The sequence below is a fragment of the Salvelinus fontinalis genome, chromosome 1, assembly GCF_029448725.1.
Source record: "Salvelinus fontinalis isolate EN_2023a chromosome 1, ASM2944872v1, whole genome shotgun sequence".
Taxonomy (NCBI): Eukaryota; Metazoa; Chordata; class Actinopteri; order Salmoniformes; family Salmonidae; genus Salvelinus; species Salvelinus fontinalis.
The window spans coordinates 99,255,135-99,265,134 of record NC_074665.1 but is presented as its reverse complement, the minus strand read 5'-3'; positions in this window follow the sequence as shown (position 1 = coordinate 99,265,134).

Here is a 10,000-nt window from a genome sequence, read left to right as displayed (position 1 = left end):
TGCAGAGAGGGATCTGTCGTGCTCTCTCAGCAGACGAACGTACACAGTCCTAGCTCCCCCTGCAGAGTACAAGACACGGTGAAGAGAGGGATCTGTCGTGCTCTCTCAGCCAGCAGGCAGAAATACTGTGAAGGACCCAGCTGTGAAGGTTTCCCTGGCGTCACGAAACAGCTGGCTGAACAACAAGCCGTCCTGACAGGATATCTACACTACTACCCCATTTCATTTGATTTAGTCAACATCTGCCTGCCAGAGAGGTAAAGGGGTTTAGGCTACCTGACTGAAACGGATTAGATTATGTTAGTAGTTGACACCTGACTGAAACGGATTAGATTATGTTAGTAGTTGACAGTAGATACCTGACTGAACGGATTAGATTATGTGAGTAGTTGACAGTAGATACCTGACTGAACGGATTAGATTATGTTAGTAGTTGACACCTGACTGAAACGGATTAGATTATGTTAGTAGTTGACAGTAGATACCTGACTGAACGGATTAGATTATGTTAGTAGTTGACAGTAGATACCTGACTGAACGGATTAGATTATGTTAGTAGTTGATAGTAGATACCTGACTGAACGGATTAGATTGTTAGTAGTTGACAGTAGATACCTGACTGAAACGGATTAGATTATGTTAGTAGTTGACAGTAGATACCTGACTGAACGGATTAGATTATGTTAGTAGTTGACAGTAGATACCTGACTGAAACGGATTAGATTATGTTAGTAGTTGACAGTAGATACCTGACTGAAACGGATTAGATTATGTTAGTAGTTGACAGTAGATACCTGACTGAAACGGATTAGATTATGTTAGTAGTTGACAGTAGATACCTGACTGAAACGGATTAGATTATGTTAGTAGTTGACAGTAGATACCTGACTGAAACGGATTAGATTATGTTAGTAGTTGACAGTAGATACCTGACTGAAACGGATTAGATTATGTTAGTAGTTGACAGTAGATACCTGACTGAACGGATTAGATTATGTTAGTAGTTGACAGTAGATACCTGACTGAAACGGATTAGATTATGTTAGTAGTTGACAGTAGATACCTGACTGAACGGATTAGATTATGTTAGTAGTTGACAGTAGATACCTGACTGAAACGGATTAGATTATGTTAGTAGTTGACAGTAGATACCTGACTGAAACGGATTAGATTATGTTAGTAGTTGACAGTAGATACCTGACTGAAACGGATTAGATTATGTTAGTAGTTGACAGTAGATACCTGACTGAACGGATTAGATTATGTTAGTAGTTGACAGTAGATACCTGACTGAAACGGATTAGATTATGTTAGTAGTTGACAGTAGATACCTGACTGAAACGGATTAGATTATGTTAGTAGTTGACAGTAGATACCTGACTGAAACGGATTAGATTATGTGAGTAGTTGATAGTAGATACCTGACTGAACGGATTAGATTATGTGAGTAGTTGACAGTAGATACCTGACTGAACGGATTAGATTATGTTAGTAGTTGACAGTAGATACCTGACTGAACGGATTAGATTATGTTAGTAGTTGACAGTAGATACCTGACTGAAACGGATTAGATTATGTTAGTAGTTGACACCTGACTGAAACGGATTAGATTATGTGAGTAGTTGACAGTAGATACCTGACTGAACTGATTAGATTATGTTAGTAGTTGACAGTAGATACCTGACTGAAACGGATTAGATTATGTTAGTAGTTGACAGTAGATACCTGACTGAAACGGATTAGATTATGTGAGTAGTTGACAGTAGATACCTGACTGAAACGGATTAGATTATGTTAGTAGTTGACAGTAGATACCTGACTGAACGGATTAGATTATGTTAGTAGTTGACAGTAGATACCTGACTGAAACGGATTAGATTATGTTAGTAGTTGACAGTAGATACCTGACTGAAACGGATTAGATTATGTTAGTAGTTGACAGTAGATACCTGACTGAAACGGATTTCATTCTTCACAATGCAGCTATATTTGCCTGTTATAATGGACTAGTCAGCAATGTAGGCCTATTAGTGCTTTCTCTTTCATACTTGCCCATCAGATGGCTGTGTTCATGTACACACACTTTGTGACATCCACTGATGTAAAAAAAAAAAGGGCTTTATAAATACATTTTGATTGATCAAATCAATCTTTGCCGGCAAGGTTGGTAGTTACTAAATGTATTGAAGAAGACTCGCATTCCTTTCAATCATTTCCCCAGATTTTAGCAGAGGTGCAGAGAAGCGTATTTAGTTAACAATATAACCAGTCAGGGGGATACAGACCGCTCAAAAGGTATGCTTAGATATGCAGAAATATACACTTTTTTATTTTTTACACAGAATAAAACAATGATTATGGCTAGAATACAGGAACAGGCTGTTTAGCCCCAAAACGGACCCCTCCCCAGCGACATACATTGTGCCCCTCAGATTCTTGGGGTGCACAAGGCCCCTGAGCCTGACTCTGGTCCTGACTACGCGATGCAGGAAGTGCTCAGTTCACTACAGTGCGTCATCGGCGAAGGATCAAATATTACACTGCTGTTTATAGAAACCTGTCTGAGCAGGAGGCAGCATGGAACTGTTTATAGAAACCTGTCTGAGCAGGAGGCAGCAAGGAACTGCTTATAGAAACCTGTCTGAGCAGGAGGCAGCATGGAACTGCTGTTTATAGAAACCTGTCTGAGCAGGAGGCAGCATGGAACTGTTTATAGAAACCTGTCTGAGCAGGAGGCAGCATGGAACTGCTGTTTATAGAAACCTGTCTGAGCAGGAGGCAGCATGGAACTGTTTATAGAAACCTGTCTGAGCAGGAGGCAGCATGGAACTGCTGTTTATAGAAACCTGTCTGAGCAGGAGGCAGCATGGAACTGTTTATAGAAACCTGTCTGAGCAGGAGGCAGCATGGAACTGTTTATAGAAACCTGTCTGAGCAGGAGGCAGCATGGAACTGCTGTTTATAGAAACCTGTCTGAGCAGGAGGCAGCAAGGAACTGCTGTTTATAGAAACCTGTCTGAGCAGGAGGCAGCATGGAACTGCTGTTTATAGAAACCTGTCTGAGCAGGAGGCAGCATGGAACTGTTTATAGAAACCTGTCTGAGCAGGAGGCAGCATGGAACTGTTTATAGAAACCTGTCTGAGCAGGAGGCAGCATGGAACTGTTTATAGAAACCTGTCTGAGCAGGAGGCAGCATGGAACTGCTGTTTATAGAAACCTGTCTGAGCAGCGAACTGCTGTTTATAGAAACCTGTCTGAGCAGGAGGCAGCAAGGAACTGCTGTTTATTAAAACCTGTCTGGGCAGGAGGCAGCAAGGAACTGCTGTTTATTAAAACCTGTCTGAGCAGGAAACTGTTTGGAACTGTTTATAGAAACCTGTCTGAGCAGGAGGCAGCATGGAACTGTTAATAGAAACCTGTCTGAGCAGGAGGCAGCAAGGAACTGCTGTTTATAGAAACCTGTCTGAGCAGGAGGCAGCAAGGAACTGCTGTTTATAGAAACCTGTCTGAGCAGGAGGCAGCATGGAACTGTTTATAGAAACCTGTCTGAGCAGGAGGCAGCAGGGAACTGCTTTTTATAGAAACCTGTCTGGGCAGGAGGCAGCATGGAACTCCTGTTTATAGAAACCTGTCTGAGCAGGAGGCAGCATGGAACTGTTTATAGAAACCTGTCTGAGCAGGAGGCAGCATGGAACTGCTGTTTATAGAAACCTGTCTGAGCAGGAGGCAGCATGGAACTGTTTATAGAAACCTGTCTGAGCAGGAGGCAGCATGGAACTGCTGTTTATTAAAACCTGTCTGAGCAGGAGGCAGCATGGAACTGCTGTTTATAGAAACCTGTCTGAGCAGGAGGCAGCATGGAACTGCTGCTTATAGAAACCTGTCTGAGCAGGAGGCAGCATGGGGTCAGGGCAGGCAGGGTCAGGGCAGGCAGGGTCAGGGCAGGGCAGGCAGGGACAGGGCAGGCAGGGTCAGGGCAGGCGGGGTCAGGGCAGGCAGGGTCAGGGGAGGCGGGGTCAGGGGAGGCAGGGTCAGGGCAGGCAGGGTCAGGGCAGGCGGGGTCAGGGGAGGCGGGGTCAGGGGAGGCAGGGTCAGGGCAGGCGGGGTCAGGGGAGGCGGGGTCAGGGGAGGCGGGGTCAGGGGAGGCAGGGTCAGGGCAGGCGGGGTTCAGGGCAGGCGGGGTCAGGGCAGGCGGGGTCAGGGCAGGCAGGGTCAGGGCAGGCAGGGTCAGGAGAGGCAGGGTCAGGGTCAGGGAGACAGAGGTTTAATCCTTGATACATGAAAAGTGGGATGTTTTCGGAGGGTTTGTATACTACGGATTTTAGAGATGGCGAAAGGGACGATAAAATTGTGGGACAGTTTGTGGGACTCCGCCCGGAGAGGACAGATCGCGAGTGTACAGCCATACCCTCTGCCCGAGACGGTAGCGGGGAGAGACGGTAGCGGGGAGAGACGGTAGCGGGGAGAGACGGTAGCGGGGAGAGACGGTAGCGGGGAGAGACGGTAGCGGAGAGAGACGGTAGCGGGGAGAGAGCGGGGAGAGACGGTAGCGGAGAGAGACGGTAGCGGGGAGAGACGGTAGCGGGGAGAGACGGTAGCGGGGAGAGACGGTAGCGAGGAGAGACGGTAGCGAGGAGAGACGGTAGCGGGGAGAGACGGTAGCGGGGAGAGACGGTAGCGGAGAGAGACGGTAGCGGAGAGAGACGGTAGCGGAGAGAGAGCGGGGAGAGACGGTAGCGGAGAGAGAGCGGGGAGAGACGGTAGCGGAGAGAGAGCGGGGAGAGACGGTAGCGGGGAGAGACGGTAGCGGAGAGAGAGCGGGGAGAGACGGTAGCGGGGAGAGACGATAGCGAGGAGACACGGTAGCGGGGAGAGACGGTAGCGGAGAGAGAGCGGGGAGAGACGGTAGCGGGGAGAGACGATAGCGGGGAGAGACGGTAGCGGGGAGAGAGCGGGGAGAGACGGTAGCGGGGAGAGACGGTAGCGGAGAGAGAGCGGGGAGAGACGGTAGCGGGGAGAGACGATAGCGGGGAGAGACGGTAGCAGGGAGAGAGCGGGGAGAGACGGTAGCGGGGAGAGACGGTAGCGGGGAGAGAGCGGGGAGAGACTGTAGCGGAGAGAGAGCGGGGAGAGACGGTAGCGGAGAGAGATGGTAGCGGGAAGAGACGGTAGCGGGGAGAGTCTGTAGCGGTGAGAGACGGTAGCGGAGAGAGACGGTAGCGGGGAGAGACGGTAGCGGGGAGAGACGGTAGCGGGGAGAGACGGTAGCGGAGAGAGACGGTAGCGGGGAGAGACGGTAGCGGGGAGAGACGGTAGCGGGGAGAGACGGTAGCGGAGAGAGACGGTAGCGGAGAGAGACGGTAGCGGAGAGAGACGGTAGCGGGGAGAGACGGTAGCGGGGAGAGACGGTAGCGGAGAGAGACGGTAGCGGAGAGAGAGCGGGGAGAGACGGTAGCGGGGAGAGACGATAGCGGGGAGAGACGGTAGCGGGGAGAGAGCGGGGAGAGACGGTAGCGGGGAGAGACGGTAGCGGAGAGAGAGCGGGGAGAGACGGTAGCGGGGAGAGACGATAGCGGGGAGAGACGGTAGCGGGGAGAGAGCGGGGAGAGACGGTAGCGGGGAGAGACGGTAGCGGGGAGAGAGCGGGGAGAGACTGTAGCGGAGAGAGAGCGGGGAGAGACGGTAGCGGAGAGAGATGGTAGCGGGAAGAGACGGTAGCGGGGAGAGTCTGTAGCGGTGAGAGACGGTAGCGGAGAGAGACGGTAGCGGAGAGAGACGGTAGCGGGGAGAGACGGTAGCGGGGAGAGACGGTAGCGGAGAGAGACGGTAGCGGGGAGAGACGGTAGCGGGGAGAGACGGTAGCGGGGCGAGACGGTAGCGGAGAGAGACGGTAGCGGAGAGAGACGGTAGCGGAGAGAGACGGTAGCGGGGAGAGACGGTAGCGGGGAGAGACGGTAGCGGGGAGAGACGGTAGCGGGGAGCAGGGATCCGGTGGCGGTACACCTGTCGTTGATACCTGGAGGTGGTATTGAGAAGAGCAGACAGAGCTCTCTTCCAGGTACGGCGACAGCGGCGGACGAATATCTGGGCCGATGGTATGCTGACCTCTTGCTAAGGGAAGGCGCTGATGACCCATCTAACACTCGAAAGGCGAGAGACCCGTCGCTGAGGAGGGGAAGGTGTTGTGGGCGTATTCAACCCACAAGAGTTGCTGGCTCCAGGTGATGGGTGTTGGCGAAGACGATCGATGTAGCTATTGTCTCTCTAATGTACTGTCGGTTTTGTTTGTGTCTATGTTGGTCTCTTTTGTCATTTGTCCTATTTAGTCATTATTAGTATTATTACTATTCTAATTGTATTTATTTTGTCATTGTTTTAATGTATTTTTTATTTTGTCATTTGTCATTGTTTTAATGTATTTTTTATTTTGGCGGCTGGGGAGGGTGGAAAAACCTTTTGTTGTATTACTTACTCTAGCTGTATTATACTGTTGTTGAATATTTACAATATATATATATGAAAAATAAAAAGGAAAGAAATTCCACAAATTAACTTTTAACAAGGCACACCTGTTAATTGAAATGCATTCCAGGTGACTACCTCATGAAGCTGGTTGAGATAATGCCAAGAGTGTGCAAAGTTGTCATCAAGGCAAAGGGTGGCTACTTTGAAGAATCTCAAATATAAAGATTATTTTGATTTGTTTAACACTTTTTTTTGGTTACGACATGATTCCATATGTGTTCTTTCACGGTTTTGTTTTGATGTCTTCACTATTATTCTACAATGTAGAAAATAGTAAAAATAAAGAAAAACCCTGGAATGATTAGGTGTGTCCAAACGTTTGACTAGTACTATATATACAGTATGTAAAGTCTGTTATTTATTGAGCATTTATATACAGGATGTAAAGTCTGTTATTTATAGAGCATTTATATACAGGATGTAAAGGCTGTTATTTATATACAGGATGTAAAGGCTGTTATTTATTGAGCATTTATATACAGGATGCAAAGTCTGTTATTTATAGAGCATTTATATACAGGATGTAAAGTCTGTTATTTATATACAGGGTGTAAAGTCTGTTATGTATATACAGGATGTAAAGTCTGTTATTTATTGAGCATTTATATATACAGGATGTAAAGGCTGTTATTTATATACAGGATGTAAAGTCTGTTATTTATATACAGGATGTAAAGTCTGTTATTTATATACAGGATGTAAAGTCTGTTATTTATATACAGGATGTAAAGTCTGTTATTTATATACAGGATGTAAAGTCTGTTATTTATATACAGGATGTAAAGTCTGTTATTTATATACAGGATGTAAAGTCTGTTATTTATTGAGCATTTATATACAGGATGTAAAGTCTGTTATTTATTGAGCATTTATATACAGAATGTAAAGGCTGTTATTTATATACAGGATGTAAAGTCTGTTATTTATTGAGCATTTAAATACAGGATGTAAAGTCTGTTATTTATATACAGGATGTAAAGTCTGTTATTTATATACAGGATGTAAAGTCTGTTATTTATATACAGGATGTAAAGTCTGTTATTTATAGAGCATTTATATACAGGATGTAAAGTCTGTTATTTATAGAGCATTTATATACAGGATGTAAAGTCTTATTTATATACAGGATGTAAAGTCTGTTATTTATAGAGCATTTATATATAGGATGTTAAGTCTGTTATTTATATACAGGATGTAAAGTCTGTTATTTATATACAGGATGTAAAGTCTGTTATTTATTGAGCATTTATATACAGGATGTAAAGTCTGTTATTTATAGAGCATTTATATACAGGATGTAAAGTCTGTTATTTATAGAGCATTTATATACAGGATGTAAAGTCTGTTATTTATAGAGCATTTATATACAGGATGTAAAGTCTGTTTTTTATAGAGCATTTATATACAGGATGTAAAGTCTGTTATTTATATACAGGATGTAAAGTCTGTTATTTATATACAGGATGTAAAGTCTGTTATTTATATACAGGATGTAAAGTCTGTTATTTATTGAGCATTTATATACAGGGTGTAAAGGCTGTTATTTATATACATGATGTAAAGTCTGTTATTTATAGAGCATTTATATACAGGATGTAAAGTCTGTTATTTATATACAGGATGTAAAGTCTGTTATTTATATACAGGATGTAAAGTCTGTTATTTATATACAGGATGTAAAGTCTGTTATTTATATACAGGATGTAAAGTCTGTTATTTATTGAGCATTTATATACAGGGTGTAAAGGCTGTTATTTATATACAGGATGTAAAGTCTGTTATTTATTGAGCATTTATATACAGGATGTAAAGGCTGTTATTTATATACAGGATGTAAAGGCTGTTATTTATATACAGGATGTAAAGTCTGTTATTTATATACAGGATGTAAAGTCTGTTATTTATATACAGGATGTAAAGTCTGTTATTTATATACAGGATGTAAAGTCTGTTATTTATATACAGGATGTAAAGTCTGTTATTTATAGAGCATTTATATACAGGATGTAAAGTCTTTTATTTATTGAGCATTTATATACAGGATGTAAAGTCTGTTATTTATAGAGCATTTATATACAGGATGTAAAGTCTGTTATTTATAGAGCATTTATATACAGGATGTAAAGTCTGTTATTTATAGAGCATTTATATACAGGATGTAAAGGCTGTTATTTATATACAGGATGTAAAGTCTGTTATTTATTTACAGGATGTAAAGTCTGTTATTTATATACAGGATGTAAAGTCTGTTATTTATTTACAGGATGTAAAGTCTGTTATTTATTGAGCATTTATATACAGGATGTAAAGTCTGTTATTTATAGAGCATTTATATACAGGATGTAAAGTCTGTTATTTATATACAGGATGTAAAGTCTGTTATTTATAGAGCATTTATATACAGGATGTAAAGTCTGTTATTTATATACAGGATGTAAAGTCTGTTATTTATATACAGGATGTAAAGTCTGTTATTTATTGAGCATTTATATACAGGATGTTTATATAATGATCAGGTGATGAGGGAATTATGTAATAGAGTTTACCAACCTGAAACATTCCTTTTGTCCTCGTTGATGTTTTAAATTGGTATATTTGACAAAGTTAATCGAATTGAATAGTTTCCAATTGTACCTTTTTGAATAAAGAGGAGCTTCCCGTGTCGGTGAAGAAGCCAGAAACAGACCAAGAAACTTTGACTCAGTTCCAAATGACATGCTATCCCCTTTATAGTGCACTACCTTTGACCAGGTAGTGCACTATGAGGGACGAGGGTCTAAAGTAGTGCACTATATAGGGAATAGAGTGGTATTTGGGACGTGTCTTCCTTTCCACCCTGCGATGTGTTATGAGGTAATAACCAGCTGGTCAGATCAGTGGTTGGCCCATACACATTACAACCGTTCTAAATCCCCTTTTCTCTCCTCTCACACCTTTTCATTTCAATACAAATCTGACATAATAAATGTCCCTTTGTTTCCCATTCAACTTAAAAAAAACAACACTTAAGGGTGTTTTTTTTTCACAGGATGGATATAACTCCACCTACCGAGCCTCCCGCCCTTAACAAGCCCAGAGAAGTTAAACCCGACAGGGGGAATGGCTGCACCTAGAGCCGCTGGGTCGGTCGAGGGACTTGGAGGGACTTGGAGGGACTGACCTCTGGGTGAACCGCTGAGCCGTGCCTCTCCTGACTCCGCCCTCTCCTGTTGTGACAGCACCTCCGACTGCACATACGTCATGAAAACCTACAAATCAAATCTCCTCCCTCTAGAGTTGGACAGAGGAGCCCTTTGCGCAGCGCATGAGAGAGACACATCGAGGTTTTAATGGAAGATGTGTGGTCATTAAAAAAAATTAACTGTGAATGAATGATTCTACAACTAGTTTGATCTGTCTTAAATTATCCTAGTGGGTAGTTTACATAGGCTGCTAGTGATAATATATATTAAATTATCCTAGTGGGTTACAGGC